Source organism: Bactrocera dorsalis, chromosome 5 (genome assembly GCF_023373825.1).
Source record: "Bactrocera dorsalis isolate Fly_Bdor chromosome 5, ASM2337382v1, whole genome shotgun sequence".
Lineage (NCBI taxonomy): Eukaryota > Metazoa > Arthropoda > Insecta > Diptera > Tephritidae > Bactrocera > Bactrocera dorsalis.
The window spans coordinates 19,038,957-19,056,496 of record NC_064307.1 but is presented as its reverse complement, the minus strand read 5'-3'; the positions used below and the strand labels follow the sequence as shown (position 1 = coordinate 19,056,496).

The window sequence follows — 17,540 nt, the reverse complement described above, 5'->3', positions numbered from 1 at the left end:
AGTTATAGTCAACCGCAATGATGGAACGATGAGCTGTACGAGATATACAAAATATATACGACATTGACATAGTTCAGCGATTTAAGAGACAGCTAAAACACTCCAGATCTTAGAGTATTAGACGCAGTACCCGCTGGTGGAAGCAGAAGAAGAGGAAAGCCTCCACTCGGTTATTGAAATGCCATAGGATTATTAGAGACACAGTTTTGCCGTAAAAACATTTTGTCTATTATTATGATAATTTTCATATTATTATTTTTATTATTATCTAATCATTTTGATACTAGAAAAAATATTTTTGATTGAATCAATTATCCTCAATATTTCATCTTCAGTCTCACCTTGTTTGTCCGCGATGGACTCCTAAACTACTGGAGCGATTTTAGTCAAATTTAGCACACTGTGTCCAGTTCGAACCAACTTAGAAGATAGGATGGTAAAAATAATTTATTAATAAATAATATAGTGAAAGCTCTATTAAATGGTCGCTCTATTAAGCGGACAATCCATTAACCATGCACATTGGCCGGTCTTAACTGGACAGAAAGGCTGGTAACCAGATATTGAGAAACCGGTCATAAATTCGTTATTTTTTCGAATGAATTTTATTTGTATGAGCATATATTAAATAAAATCTCAAGTACAATCCCTTGGATTCTTACATAAAATTGTCACTGTATTGAATAGTTTCTTATATGAATAATAGTATAATAGTTAAAAAGTAGAGCTACAATTTGACATTGAGATCTGGAGAAATGATTCTACTACTGTTAAAATGTTTGGTCACAGCTGAACTGCCAGAAATTATAAAGTCTATTCTATCCATTGTCATTTATCGTTCTACTGCTGGATCTATGAACTTCGTAAAAGCTCGATAAGTATTAGTTAACGACCAGTAGTTGTACGAATGTGAAGTCTTGCTGGCTTTTCTGAAATGATAGAGAACCCTTGAATAGCTTGCTTCATCTCGCCGCAAGCTGAAAATCTCAGCGTACACTAATGGCAAAGTTGTATGTAGGAATTCGGAATCAAAACATTGAAGCACAGCAGCACATAGGCAGCTTTCGCCAGACCGAGCTTAAAACATGGCGATAGGCAATCTTCGGCGAACATTGCGAATTAGCTGGAAATTATACTAACTTACTTAAGAAATTTGTAACAGTCTCAGAATGGTTTTTTGATTTGTGGGTTTTGGTATTCACCCATATCAAAGGGTTTTGGGCACCACAAAGAACAACAGCATTCATAGCTGTCTAGGTAGAATGCCTAGTGACCTTTGCTGCGAAAATCAAGCACATTACCTAGCTTAATATTACTTACCCTAACTGCTTAATCTACCCTATTACTCAGATAACTCACTTTTCAGGGGAACCAATTTTCGGTTCTCGACATCACTGAAGCATCAGCCTAGCTATGCTTGAGAAGCACAGCTTTCTCTTGAAGGTCTAGTGTACATAATAGTGAAAAATCGAGATCAGAACATGACATTCAGAGTAGTCTTTGTTTATACAGAAAAAATCGTTCAGAACTCTAGGTGAAGATCAAGTTCGAAAAGCTTTAGGTAGTTCGGAGTCCGGAACTCTAAGAGACGATGAAGTTCAAAAAGCTTTAGGTCGCTCGCTTGAGCATATGCTTACTATTTATATGAGTCATACATATTACTTTTGACTTTTCATGCTGTTTTGACAATATTCTACATATTATACTTCTGTTAGTGTTGCATCGGCTTGGTTGATTGAAAATAGAGGCGCAGGTGTTCCAGACTGTAGGCGGCCGTGCTTATTGAACTAAATCGTGGGAGTAGGAGAGAGATAGCGAAAGAAACTTAGACATTATGTCATATAAAAAAATTATATTAAATTCAATTACAATTTTTCCGGAGTTGCCAACTGACGCAATTTACAAAATAATTTAGCAAAACAATTTCCATTCATTCATGCGACAAGACTGTTAAACTTTTTTCCCTCAAATTTAATTACAAATCTAAACATTAATTTTAAGTATAATTAATAAAATCACTTTAATTATTATAATTAATCAGATTTCATGCAAAGTGAATTTTACTCACCTTTCACCTCTCAGTTATACATGTAAGCAGCTTCTTTAATGAGTATTTCGTCACGGAAAGCTTAATTTTTTTTTTTATTTCGAATTAGCAGGTTATTAGCATAGTTGAAAAAGCAGGATATTTGTGAATATATTTCTATATATATGTGTATAATTTTTTCCTTATTAATCCTCAACACTTTCTAAGACTATTCTTCACTTCTTCTCTTTTAATTTAAATCGGCAAATTAGCTGACGCCAGCCACTTCAATTATGTAAAAATTTCTACATTAAATCGCACTTATTCGCATTTGCATAGCCACATTTCCGGCACATTTATTTCGCCATCGCTGTAACGAAACAAAGCAAATAGTAAAGCATAAATATGCATAAATTAATACGATTAAAAATGCAGCGAACGCTTGAAATTTAATCACACTTGCAAAGTTTTAATCCCAACAAAAGAAGGAAATGTGTAAAATAAAAGTAAAAAGTGTAAAAAAACGAGAGGAAATTATAATAATTATTGCCGCAATTGCCAGCCACAACAACCACCAAACGGAACGGACGGAAATGAAGTGTGTATGTGTATGTGTGTATGTTCGCTTTAAAAAATATCTACTTTCAACGGTTCGCTCTGGAGGTGATAAAGGATGAAATTTACATAGTACAACACGCTATACAAATATTATATAAAAGTCAATAGCGTTGAGTTAAAGACAAAAGGATATAAGAAGAATTCGCAAGATAATGATTTCCAGAAATAAACTTGGCAAACGGTTTTGCGTATAAATTAGAAATTTCCAATGCGACAGTGGCTGCACAAAGGAAAGTGAATGTATTGAGGAGAGAATGAGTGCTTAAAATTTCAAAGAATATTTACAAGGCATGAGAAATTAAGAGAATATAATGTATAAGTATATACTTATAAGTGGAATACTATTTAATTCATCAGTTTACTAGGAAACGGTGATCCAAGTAGAGGTACTTTTTCCAATAGGCTTTTTTGACAGATCATGTGAGAGTTGTGTCAAGCTGTCATGATACTTTTGTTCAGTATTGTTTGGCATTTTATCATGGAAAGACTTACGCTTGAACAACGTTTGCAAACCGTTCAACTTTATTAGGAAAATTTATGTACGTTCTGGAAAGAATTAGTTTCGTGCGCTTCGCTCAACTTATAGCAACATCATCGGCCTATCGAACGTACTATTCGCAACACCATTACTCATCTTAAGATTCCGCATTCATTATTGGATAATATTCGTCCGAAAAGACGACATCCAGCACGCAGTGAATAATATAGGTATAGTAGCCCTAGCCCAAAGTATATTCGGACTAACGTGTGGAACCACTTGGCGTATTTTACGTGGAGATCTTAAATTGAAATCGAACACAATAAAGCTTGTTTAAGAACAGAAGCCGCTCGACTTTCCCAAACGATATCGCTTCACTCAAGAAGATACGACGTTTTTGAGCCAAATAGCAATATAAAGAGATTTAATAGTTGCCATTTCATCCAGAAAAAACAACGGTTTGGATCCGTCCTAATTCTTCAAAAATAATGCCGATGAGAATGGCGACCACTATCCCATCAATCAGTGGATTTATTGAGAGGGCCAGTCGATTGGCCAACAAGAAAGTGTGATATGACACTGCTAGACTTTTTCTGTGGGGATATGTAAGGTTTAAAGTCTATGCGAACAATTCCGATTCAGGTCTTGAAACAAAACGTACGTAATGCTAGTTACCAGCCGAAATGCTCGACGAGTCATTGAAAATTGGACTCAACGGGCGGACCATCTGAGATGTAACCATTGAAAGAGATAATCATCTAAAGTAAATATCAAGTAGTGTTCTTCCGAATGATAGTATACATTCCCTATTAAATTTGAAGTTTCCGTGCTTCTTCTTAAAAAAAAAAGTAGAGAACTTCGAAATGTATCACCCTTCAAATACTTTCTAATTGATTATGATTGAAATGTACTATTTGTAATATACTTCAATTGACTTAAGATTTTGATATCTTATAAACAGAATTGTACTTGGAGCTTGAAATATGGCGAATCGAACAAACAATTCGTATAATTTCCGCAGAGTGGCAAATAAAGTGGAATAAAGAATGCAAGTGGTTGTTCTGCTCTTGCTAAATTGTCCAATTGCATTCGATTGAAAAACTTTGTTATTGTCTTCACTTGCATATTTTTGATAAGAAAACAGAGTTTCAACTTAAAAATCTCATAAGGGGATGAGTGAAGTTAAAAAAGAATACTTGCTTCAGCATGTCGGCCGGAATAACTTTTTCTACCATGAAGAGAATGCACTATGGAGACCCTGAAATGTATGTATATATGCAAGCAAGTCCTTCAGTTTTGGAGATATCAACTTGGAGTTTTTCACACATCATTTTCTCACCCAGAAGGTGTTCACTTGTCCGATTTGTTGATATTGTGTGATTCAGTTTTATCAAAACTATAAACCTACGAGTGGTACAAAGCCTTCAAAGACGGTCGAGATATCGTTCAAGAATTACTTCGTTCTGGACGACCTTTGACCTCTTCAACGGATAAAAATATTAAAAAAGTGCAGCATAGCCTAAAAATTGTCAGGCAAGTGTTGAAGAGATGACAAGAGAGCTCGACATCTTTCACTAGTCCGTTCGAATGATTTTGGTGAATATTTAGGGTGAATTTGTTCCGGAAGGACAGATTGTCAATAAAGAGTTCTATTTGGCCGTATTGAGGACCGTGAGAACATTTGTCGAAAATGACCGAAATTGTGAAAGAACAAGTCATGGATTTTACACGATGATAATGCACTATCGCATCGAGTCTTGTTTATGACGGAATTTAAAGGCAAAAACACCACAGATTAACCACCGTATTCTTTTGATTTGGCTCCGTGTGATTTTTTCTTGTTCCCCATATTGAAAATGCCGCTGCGTAGAACCCGTTTTCAGTCGATAAAACAAAAAATCAGATGAAACAAAATTCGCTGAAGGAGCTGAAGGCCAATTCAAAAAGTGCTTATGAAAAAAGTTTCGAGGAGGAGATATCTTCACAAAATTTGACACGGATTCTTAATAAAGATAACACTTTAATATCTGAAAATACTATAAGATATAGCTACCATGCAATGTGACCATTGGTCGGCTACGTTCTCAAACTTGGTCATACATTTCGTTGCTATTTGAAATGCACCTGTAAAGTTGTTATTATTGGGTTTCGGCCGAAGTTAGTACTTTTATTGTATTTTTCCTAAAAATTTTCTCAATGCTTGTCATAAAGCTTGTTATCGAAAAAAAAATATATTTTTTAAATAATCTAAATATTGAATTTAGTTCCATTGTTGTTCTACTGAGTGGAGGAGACTACTACTTTCGGTATTTTTTGTGGCCAAAAATTTTCTAAAATCTTGAAATATTAATATTCTCACTTTCTCAACTTATATATATATATGTATAAATGATTCATGCTACATATATGTATTTATATTTTAGTGTATTTAATTTTTAATTTATACCATACTTTTTTAAAAATCTTCACAATATTCTCTCAATCTATCACCACAAACTTCTTTAAGGCTTTTTTTAGGCGCCCTTGTTATTATAGGTGTATATATGTATATTCATTCACAGGTGGTGTGGCGCCATTAATAATTATTTCATTTAACGTTTTTTTCCATTTTCTCAACAACGTTTTGCAATCAATTTTTTTCGAAATAAAACATGGAATCGCTGTCTCTCACTTCAAAATACACACACTTCCAAAGACGCTGGCTAAACTTGACAATGAAAGTAGCCACATGTACATATGTATGTGTACGTGAGTATTTCAGCTACAAGATATTGTAAACAGAAAACGAAACCGCACGTTTGCGGCGACCTCCTGCCCAACTTAATGCTGTCATTCAACCAGACATTTACATTATGTAAATTTTGAGCGCTTACAATACACGATTCGGTGTTCCTTTTTTCTTCGTTTTAGAATAAGAACTAATATTAATCGATGTGTGAGTGACTACATATATAGGAGTATGAATTTGTGTACGAATATGTTGGTATGTATATGTTTGTATGTATGTGTGAATGTGCTGCCCTTGTCTTGTCAAATACTTCAGCGCAGACAACTCGTGCCTCGGTGAGGGTAGCCTATTTGGAACACGCCTAAGTTTCGTTAGCGCTGCTTCCACAGAAAACGTGATATAGGCGATTAGGTTTATGCATATGTGTATGTGAATGTATGTATGTGAAAATTGTGTATTTTTTGTCGGTAGTCTAGTGAAGACCCAAGTTTCTGCGTTAACACAAAACAGACTGTATCGCAATGGAAGCAAGGAAGCTGTTGGTGAGTGGTGAACTGCGAGGAAGGTCAGCAGCAACAATTCCAGATTCATTCAAAATATCTATATAAAAGGCTGTGTACACATATACACACATATATATATAATATACATACAGACACAGCAGTGTGTCCTGGAGTAAATCCTGGAAAGTTATGAGTACGCACTCCCCCACGCGGAGTTCGTGTAAACAGCTCAACTGCGCAGCACAGCGTTGTGGCGCAAGACAAGCCAGCAACAACAAGAAACAACGTGAAAAAGGAAACGAGTTTTATAGGTTGAGGTTAGTTTGAAGGATTTTACACTTGCATGGCTAACTGTTAAGCAGCAACAACGCAGAAAACTCGAAAATATAAATTTTGACGCTTTGAAGTTTTCACTCGCTAATAAATATCACTTTTCATTTGCCCTTCAGCACAGCAACAAAATGCACATAATATGTATGTATGTATGTATGTATATATTTTCAATATTTGTGTAGCAAAGACAACGTTTCACTTGGCCACCGCGCTGTCTCAAACTTCACTGACAAACAATACCCGACGCACTGACGTGTTCCTGCGAACTGACCATTCTTTCAGCCAAAAACATAGCTTCCAAGCAAAGCTCCAACCGAGCGCAAACGAGGCAATGACCGAGCGCACCGAACGCGCTAGTGCAAAGCGACGTAGCGATTGAGAGCGTGAGCGTGAGCAGAGAGAGAGCGCCCATAAATTAATAAACATACCGTTATGTTATGCAGCACAGTTAACTGATAAAATTCCTCAACCAGGATACCACCTTCAGTCAATTGAAGCCTTACCACGTAGCACAAGCGGTATATAAGTTTACTCTTGTAACGCTCTTCGTTCTCTTCAGAACTTTACCTGCGCGCTCTTTTAAACGTGTTTCGTCGTTTTCCAACCATTTCGCCTAGCTGCTCGTGTCAACTTGAAAGAACTCCGCGTTGTTTGTGTCTGTGTGCTCCTCAACCGGGCATGTCCTTTATAGTTGATTTTGTTGTTGTTGTATTTTTTTCCAAGTTGCACGCACGTCGCAACTCAAAGTAATAAAACTTTGTGCTTTTTTTCACAGACAACTTAGCGTTTTTCCAGCCACTTTTGCTGTGGAGCTGCTTCCTTTGAGCGCGTTACATTGCGCACGAATCGTTCGCATTCCCTTTTAAAGCATTCGACATTCATTAACTGCATATTTTGTTAGCGTTTCTGGTTTTTGTTTGTGTGTGTCGACGTTTTTGCACGAAAATTTAATCGTTTTTGTACTTCAATTAAACGAGCAAATTGTTTTAAATATTGCAATGAAGCAAAATGTCAATTTCAATGAAGTCAGTTCGCGTCATGACAATTTGAGAAGGGAAAAGAGAGTTCTTAAGTACTAGAATATACATATAACATGCTTAAAAAATATGCAGGAACTATTGTATTCCTAATCATCGAAATATATTTGAAAGTGTCCATTCATGAAATGTTGAAAATTTCGAGCATACAATGCCAATTAAACAGAGAACCACTCGGGGTAATGAAAATATTGTTGCCGGTCAAGTAAGTGATGCTGAGAACCGCAATTGGTCGATTCCAAGGCGTTGAATTTGCTGATTTTGTCTTGGTAAATCTTGCAAACGATAACAATTTTCTCAGATGAGACTCACTTTCATCTGAGTCGTGCGGTAAATAAAAAAAACTGTGTTGTGTTTTGTTTTGAAAAAAAAAAACTCAAATTTCTCTAATGGACACCCCTGTATTAATAATCAGTCCAGAATTATGAAAACTGACGTTTTTCCTTTCATAGCAGCAATAAAAAAATTAGGTAGTCTCTTCAGTCTTTTTTTCAGAATTTTTGTTTCCCATTTGTAAGAATCGGTATACATCAGCACTGCTAAGGAACGTCCATATGAACGAAGAAATGATAAGGTATAGAGAAATTACTTCAGACAGAGTTTTAATCAGAAAAGTATAGTATATATAATGAAGAACATGCTGCTGTTTTTGTATTGATAGAAGTTCTTAATACTATGTATGAGCGTTTTCAATTGTTAAGCCAGGCTTAATACATAGGCTGCTATATATATTTCTGGACTAGGCAACACTAAGTGTTGCCAGGGGCAATCTGACATTTCCATTGGAAAGTTTGACATTTTTTAGCATAACATCACTCAGAACGTTTTGTCATTTAATCGTGAATTGTTTTATTTACAGGGAATTAAAAAAATTCATTTCGGCCAAAAAAATGGAATTAACTCGTGAGCATTTTCGGTGCGATCATTTTTCACAACTTTCGACGTGGATTATCACGACAAGAGTGCATCGATGAACTAAAAATCTTTGTATGGCTATGAAGCACCATCCTATAGCACTGTGAAAAACTGGTGCAACGAATTCAATCGTGGCCGACGCTCGCTCAAAGACGAATTCCTGAAGGTTGTCCAAAAAACTTTAGCCGTTGTGCCGGAAAACATCGATACCGTACGTGAAACTGATAATGCAAGACCGTCATGTAACATAGAGATAGAGGCATGCCTATGCATTTCTCCCACCAGCATACATTCGATATTGCATGAAACACCTGGCCGTAAAAAAAGGTTTGTTCTCGTTGGATCCGCCACAATTTGACAATCTCTCAAAAAAGGCACGTGTGGATTGGTGTAAAGAAATGCTGAAAAAAATACGATCGCGGTGCTTCAAAAGACGTTTATAAGATCGTCACAGGTGGACGAATCATGGATCTATGCGTATACGAGCCCGAAACAAAACAACAATCGACAGTGTGGGTCTTCCAAGACGAGCCAAATCCAACGACAAAAAAAAAAAACATTTTTGTTGATAAATATGCCTATTTCCATTATTAGGCCAGAAATATATATAGCAGCCCTCGTATAAGCAATTTTTATGTGACGTTCGCCTTAATTAAAATGAAAATAATTATTACAGACTGTAAAAAAACCATCAAAAGCCCATATTTCCAGTCTGTTCCTCTTTAAGATAATAGCTCCCAACTTCCTGCTTCCGTATATATAAGTACTTTAATTTTATAAAAAATTGTCAGAAGGTAAATATATCGTCGAGAACCAGTATCCTATTTGAACGAGAAGGAGGAACATGACCTGTCTACCGTGATATATGGTATACGATACTTTTGTTCTCTACGAAGAATATTACACACTGAATCACTGCTTTCTCACCATTGAAAAAAAATAATAGACGAAATATATTTTATTTAAATTATTATTATAAAAAAAATTAATTAAATGTTTAAAGTCTCAAAATATTATAAAACATTTGATACTGCAATCAAAAAGTAAGGAAAATTAAAAAAAAAATCGAAATCCCTTATTTACTTTTTCAAATTAATTTTATCAGTAAGCATTGTCCTTTAAAACTTTCTCAAAATTGTTTGCTAACAGGTACCTCTTGCTTCTGTGATTCCCTATGGCAAAATACAGTTTTATATTTAATTGAGCGCTGAGCGTTGGCGTGGTAGGGGTTCGATTACGTCCATCTACGAACTCATATCTTTTTTAGAAATACGAATACCAAGTGTCATCATGACATCTTTCATGGACGGACGAACGAACAGACAGGCAGACAGTCACTCGGACTTCAATTGTTCTCGTCATCCGGAATTTACATATGTATCTCGGTTATATCTACCTCGCTTAGTTTTATGTGATATGTACAGCCGTTAGTTAAACAAAACTACAATACTTTATAGCAACATGTATCAAGAGTATAAAAAGGCTGACCAAATTTCATAGTGGTCGGATCATTCAAATTTGAAAGATTTACTTTTGGGCAAAATGCTTTTAAATATAAACTCATAGAGTAGATTGACCTAAGCAGCCAGACTTTTAGACTATTTTAGATATGGATTATAAATTTTTTAAGGTTTTTTTCTCAACTAAATGTGCCACTTAATTTGTTAAAAAAGAATACATAAATATTTGAAAAATCTTTCATTAGACGTTTAGCTCATATATTTTTGAAGAAAGAAGTTAATATAATTCTACGTTAATAGTTTAAGGAGAAAATATTTAAATTTGCGACTATTCAAGATATTATTAGATACAAATTTTTAATTAGTCGAAAACACTGAAATTAAAAAAAAAAAATAAAAAAATTAAAAACAGTAAAATATGTTAATAAAATGTTTAAATTAAAGTTGCTGACGCCATTTCCTCATAAGTACGCCCAATGATCAATGAGCAATCTTTCTGCTTGCGTATTAAGAAAAAAAAAATTAATTTAAAATATATAAAAAACGTCATTTACTTTTTACTAAAATTAGAATAGTCTAAATGCTTGCGCTTCTAAAAACAGAAAAACAAACCATAAAAATAACCATTTGTAGAAGATAATACCGTTTTTACGACTCAGTTTCTGCCTCACTTTGTCGGATTAAAATAAAATTTTTACACATCAAGGCTATTTTATAACGGAAAGTATAGCAAAAGTCATTTGGTCACAGACGCAACGCCGCTCGCATAAACAACGTCACCCACGATCGGCCGAACGGCTGAGCGGCCTAACAACAAGCTATGTACACACATATAGTATAAGCTTCCTACTTACACACATGCGTACATATATATGTACATAATGTAAATACATAAATACGAAAGTCGAATTGTTTGTTGCAATAAAATTTGACATTTTCTGCAATTTCCCGTACAAAAATATTTATGCACACAAAGAAGCTCAAGTTTACTTTATTAATAGGTCGCCTGAACAAACAGCCGGACGGCAACGAGTAATACACGACCGTGCTAGTGTGTGTGTGTGTGGGTGCGTGTGCTTGTCGAATAGGAAAATAGAGGAAAAGCCATTAACGAGTGAAACGAAGGAAAATCAAAATTTATTGGAATTGCCGCTGACGCGTCGCGAACGTTGCGAGCACAAAGAGAAGTGTGCGAGAGTGTGAGGGTGGGTTGATATGGAATTTTTGTTAAATATAAACTTTAAGTACAAGTTTTTTTTTTTTTTTAAGAAGAAATTTTAATTATTTGAATTTGAAGCGGGTTGTGAATTTTTTATTTAAAAAAATTTTAGATTAAAACTCAAATTACAAATTTTTAATGGTAAAAAGTTGGTTGATCTGTTTAGTGGGATTAAAATTCGAAATTTTTGAAAAAAAATTAAATTTTAATTTTTTGAAAAAAAAAAAAAATGAAAATTTTTGAAACTTGAAATTTAAATTAAAATTTTTTGATACAAAAAATTGTATTTTAAACTTTTGAAAAAAATTAAATTGGAAATTTTCAAAACTAAAATGAAATTTTAATTTTTTGAAAATTTTCTAGAAAAAATTTTTTGAAAAAAATAATAATTTTGAAAATTTCTTGAAACAATTTTTTTTGAAAAAATAAAAATTTTGAAAAAAAATTGAAATTTTAAATTTTGAAAAAAGAAATTAGTTTAAAATTATAGTGAGAAATAAGAAAATCTGTTTCAAATTAAAAGCTGGAATTAAAAGGAATAAGAAGGGAAAAATTCACATATTTCTTATAGAAATTGAAAATTAGTTTTTAATCCAATTTGTGGTGTTAAATTTTTTTTTTTTCAATTTTCATTTCGGTATTTGTGAAAAATTTTTTAATTTTTTTTATCAAGTAATTAAATATTTCATTTTTTAAAATAAAAATATTTTCCGAAAAAGTTTTACCCACCCTAATACATGCATACATTCAGTTAAATCTAAGTTTATGTTTTAATTTAATTATTGAAAAATTCATTTTTAAAATAAAAATATTTTCCGAAAAAGTTTTATCCACCCTAATATACATATGTGTATATTCAGCTAAATCTCGCTGTGTGTTATTATTTGGTGCTGTTGCCAAAAATTTCGAATTAGAAAAGTGATGGCATCACAACCATGGCATCATGTTTAGAAGTCGTAAAATACCGCCACTCACACATACACACCAATTTATTTACACATGGACTTGAAAAATAAAAGCAATGCCTTTAACGTAAACACAATTATGCTGCCCATAGAGCATAATTCCTCTACAATGACAAGTCTCATTATCAAGTTCAAAATGCCATCAAACAAATGAGTAGCTCTTGAACCCCTCCCACACCCACGGCATCGCCCTCACTAATACGACATGACATGCAGCACACTGTTTACAGCCTCATGATGCGTATGCTGACCTTAGACAAAGCTCAGGTGGGCAGATAGTGGGTAAATGGAGATGAGATGCGTTGAAAGATGAGCGCGTATGCTGAGGCGTATCTTAATTTATCAAATAAATTATTAAATACTAAGGTGATGTAAATAGTACACGTTGAGTGATGCGTATGTGTGCGTAACTAATTAACAAAGTGGCAGAAAATTGAAACTAAAAGGTCCCTGGGAAGGTGTCAGCGCTGGCGGTTGTGTCTTATTTGTGTTGTAGGAAAATTAAGTTGCATTGTGTAAAATATTTATTTGCTCAGAAATATATTAATGACACCTTTCATCATAAGACTTTTCCTTGAAATATAAAACTATGTTGCTGTCCTTAAATTTCTTTTCATATAATTTAAATTTTTCTTTCACTTCAACTCCTGAACTTGCTGTGATGGATTTAACCTCCTTAACTTCTTTCTTAAGCATCCTTTGAAAATTGATATTCTGTATCATTTATGTTGGAAATAATAAAAAAGTTCTTTTTCAACATAGAACCTTTTCATATCAAAATAATCACCGTACTATGGTAAGGGTACCTTAAGCTGATATTTGAAAAAGTTTCGAGCCATTTTAAAACTATTGTTTATTCAGCGGAAGAAAGCTGTCAGCTGTTAAACTCGCAGAAGATATAAAATGGTCTCTTCAAAAATATTTTGAAACAACTACAGACTATTTGTGCGGACTTGTCTAAGAGCCTGACTACATTGTAAAACCGATGAGCTTGTCTTACCCAAATCCCATCAGGATGGCAGCGAGCAGGCGGTTTTCTTGTATTCGCGCTCTCGAATGCTGAATTTATGGATCTTGGGCGAGCACGAGAAACGTTGGTCAGCAAATAACTCCTGCGTTGTTGTGAAAGCCTTCTGGCACAAAGTGGAACATAAAAGGTTCCTAGTTTCTAACAAGATTTACATGACCATAATGGTTGGTGTTCTAACTAGACACTGTCCCATTAGCACACTTGCGGTGTGACTAAATATTTTGGTGGACGCAACTTGTCAAAGTTGCCGCGAAAAAGATGAGGTGAAATCATCTATACACTTTATCCTTGACTGTCTAGATTTTGCCAGACTAAGGTTGAAATATCTTGGTTGTCATACCTTTTACCAATCCGCGAATCGGCTGAAATCCTTAAGAGTTCTGGGCATCACAACGAACAAGCATGTTCAGTTGCCCTAGTGGGATTAGTGACGGATAAAGTTAGTTAACAAAGAGGTTGACTGTACGTTAATGAATAGTACGATAGTAAAAACATTATATGATTCTTCATACTTTAACTTGAGAATTTCTAAAAGTCGATGTTTTTGCACATATATAGAATATTTGAAAATATTCTCTGAAAACTCTAAGTTGATTCGGCAAATAGTTTCGGAGTTGTGACCGTAATATATATGTAGGAATTATTTAACACATTGAAATTGGCTGCCAAAATTTTAAATGCGTTTTTCTGGAAACATTGTTCTCAAAGCCTGTGAAGAAATCTTTTCCGAAATGGTTGGACTGATCAATTTAAATTTTCACACAACCTCCTTAAGGGGCTATACCAGTGTAACTCTTTAGGTGATTTTCGTGAATAAAAAAAAACACTCTATTGATTGTTCCGAAGTTTTTTGGACATAATAAGGAATACTTTCAGCAATATTTTAAGTTTTTTTTGCAAACATTTTGAAAAATAACGGAGTTAAGTGCTGTCTTCGAGGTGCCAAAAAAAATAGTGCACCAACTGCTGACATAATTCTGGTCGAATGAGTAGCATGTCGTTTCGAAAAAACGCGTTTAAAGTTTCACTTGTAGATGTTTATATATTTTTGGAAATATAAGCTATGGAAAAAGCAAAAAAGAAAAACATTTTTTGAAAGTGTGACATTGGTATCACCCCTTAAATATATTTTTCAGGTAATGGTAGGAAGAATAATAATCATTTCGGTATTATGCTCTGAAGTTTAAGTTTTTTCACAAAAAAAAAAAAAAAAAAAAAAATAAAAATAAAATTTTTTTAAATATTTTGCTTTTATTAAAAATATTTTTTTTTTGGAAGCTGCCATTTTGTCAAAAATTAATAATTTTTGATAAATCCTTCTTTAATTTTTTTTATCGTTAGACACTTTTTTCGAGGGTCTCGGCGATCGTCTACGGTTTTAAAGAAATTAAAAGTTTTTTCAAAATGAGTCGGGAATTTATTAAAGTACATTAAATTCTGTGAAGTTTTTTATATTTACATTTTGAATAAAACACCTCTTCAAAAAAAAATATATATATACAAAAGACATGTTTTTTCTACATAAAAAGTCGATATAGCTTCTTAAGTATAAAGCTTGTTGGTTTTAGAAACGTTAAAATTTTAGTTTCAAATACATTATGATGTTCATTGGCTACCACAATATTAAAAACTCTTAGTCTCTTGGAGTCTCAAAAGAAATTTTGTTTATTACTTGTCGTATTTACTTCGTTCTACTAACAGGCATTACGGAATTCTCTTTCAATATTGAAATTTTCATAATGAAATATTTAGAATATATCAAAAAGAAGCTAAAAAAACCAACTCACGCCATTTTCTATTCAAAGCTCATACCAAAAATAATAATTTTTTTTTAAATATTTATAAAGATTAGTATCAAGTTCTTTTAACGAAACCATTTTTATCTCCGAGGGTTTGCACTGAACTTCTCACAATTTATTTATTTACTTTTTTTATGAAAAAAAACTTTAAGACTTAATATTCTCTGTAAAAATATGTGAATACTGCAAGTAGTATTTAAAACATAAAACTTTTTCAAACAAACTTTTCCAAACTCCAATATATACAAATGTTGGTAGGGACGTATGAGTAACTCATGCTACGCATGAGGTATGACGTAGCGTATGAGTTACTTGCAGAAACACGTTGAATATATTTAAAATATTTATAATGCCATTTATGCATTTATATGCGGCAATTTTTTATGCTCTAAAAAGCATTTTCAAATTAATTTGCAACACTTTCTTCAGTTCTATTTGGAATTAAATGAGAATTTTTTTGAAGCAAGTAAGAAAACTTGTATATTTTACCAACAGCGAAACAATAAGTTGTCTACCAAAGCACTCGTAAAACTAATTGTATATATTACAGTTAGTTTGTATGCTTTTTCTACTACATGTTGGCTCATTTTCGCCTTTTCTTTTACGACAGTTTATTTATTTATGTGCATTGCGCTCCCAAAGGAGCAGCAATTCATTCAGGTTTTTTTTGTTTTAATTTTTTTTTTGTTTTTATTTTTCTTCGTTTACCAAAACTCGCACTCGGCAAATTTTATTAGATATTTGCTGCTTCTTTTTTACTAGCTACTCTTTCGTTAAAGTCATATGTCGCTGGTATTTCTTGTGCCCTTTCCATTGCGTGTAGTATTTGTCAAATGCTCAAATGCTTTTGTTGTTGCTGTTTGTTGGCGTTTTTGGTTTTTGGTTTTGTGTCTCGAAGGGTTGGAAATTATTAATTTGCTGTTATTGATTGATCGCGCGTTCGCTTTTCAAGCATTCGCTTTATTTTCCAACACGACTAAGGTACATACAGACAGACATTTTTGTATTTTGTAAAGAAATTTTCAGCGTTGCATATGTTGGGGGGGATAAAATGAGGAGTTTAAAGGACTTTAATGCATTTTTGTTGGGTACCCGGTACTAAGGTAGTTTGTAGGAGGTCTGCTGGCTTTTATTTTGGAGTTCAAAAATTAAGCATTGGAATTCGTTTCTTGTAAAATCTGTGTGATTTCATCGAAAAAAAATTAATATTTTTTTGGTACGCAATCATAACAGAAAGGCTGCTTTTCATGCATTTTAACTTGGCACATATGTTTTTGATATTTTTGCGTATTTTACTAACTAAAACACAATCATTAAATGCCCAGCCGAAAACTCTTTAATTAACAAAATATAGGAAACTGTCTGTCTAATGAATAAAAAATAAAAAATGTGTTACATTTTCACACATACACTCACACACATACATGCTAATATATTACATTTGCTAATGTCGCCCTTTGCTTTTGTCAGACAGCAGGTTTTTTTCGTTGCCACTGCCAATCGTTAAGTAGGCCTTTACACTTTGCTTGCTTTTAGTTGAGTTGTTGACTTATTTTTACTTTTTCAGCATAGACACTTGCACGCAATTTCTTCGGCAAAAAGCGTTTAGATAAATTTTACTTGAAATCGTTAATATTACTTGGCTCCACTCCTTGCAATATGTATAAGTATTTTCACACAGTAGTATATACATGTATATTTTTCACGAAAATATTTTCACTGCCCTTAGCACATACATATATTGGAGATTTTTTTCCACTGTGCAACACACACACACGCACTTTTCTTTAAATTTCAACGAGCTAAAATGCTTCTTTTTCAATTTTTTTGCATTGCGCTTTTCAGCCAATTTTCATTTTTCAAGGCAACACCACTTCTTTTCCTGCTTATTTACTTGTCGCAACACAAAAAATAAGAATCTATAATTTTTTTCATATATATGTAAATTTTTTCAATATTTTTTTGCTTGCCTTCCCTTGATTGTGGGAGCACCCCAATACTTTCGTACGCAGCTGAGCTCTACCGACGTCCGTTTGCAGCTGTGGCCGTTACTCCACTAAACGTTTGCCAATGCACGGTCGTCACAAGTTTTCCAAGCACACACATCGGCAGCGTTGCGCCGAGTCCAATAGACGAACTAATGACGAATGTGTAAACACACTTTTCCTACACGAATTGCTCTCGCGCTAACCTTCGCGCGTATGCTAAAGTTTTTGCTGTGCGGAAAACCGCTCGGCGTTTGCTTTCGCTCGCATTTATAACAGTATACTCGGCATTTGCTTCCGCTCGCATAACTGTATACTCGCGCTGCTTTCACTCTCTGCGTCACTCTCCTCGTCACTACCCGCGCTCTTCTTTGCACTCGCTCTCATTAAATTGCCTCTAGTGTTGCGACTCTCTATCATTTTCGCTTTGTCTCTCTGCAAGCT

General features: G+C 33.9%; 1 protein-coding gene across 15 annotated transcripts in view; it reads right to left on the bottom strand.

The window, feature by feature from the left end:
• LOC105225153 (potassium voltage-gated channel protein Shab) overlaps positions 1 to 17,244 on the bottom strand; it is a 212,328-nt gene extending 195,084 nt beyond the window's left edge. For 6 of the 15 annotated variants that reach the window (XM_049458600.1, XM_049458606.1, XM_049458607.1 and 3 more), the window contains exons 1-2: positions 16,551 to 17,243; positions 2,069 to 2,396 (exon numbers count right to left, since the gene is read on the bottom strand). The gene's annotated coding sequence lies outside the window, so the exon portion shown is untranslated. Of the gene's footprint in view, positions 1 to 2,068; positions 2,397 to 6,503; positions 7,195 to 16,521 lie in introns of those variants that run through there. The other 9 variants (XM_049458611.1, XM_049458608.1, XM_049458609.1 and 6 more) reach the window with 7 other exon arrangements.
• Positions 17,245 to 17,540: the final 296 nt, after the last annotated feature.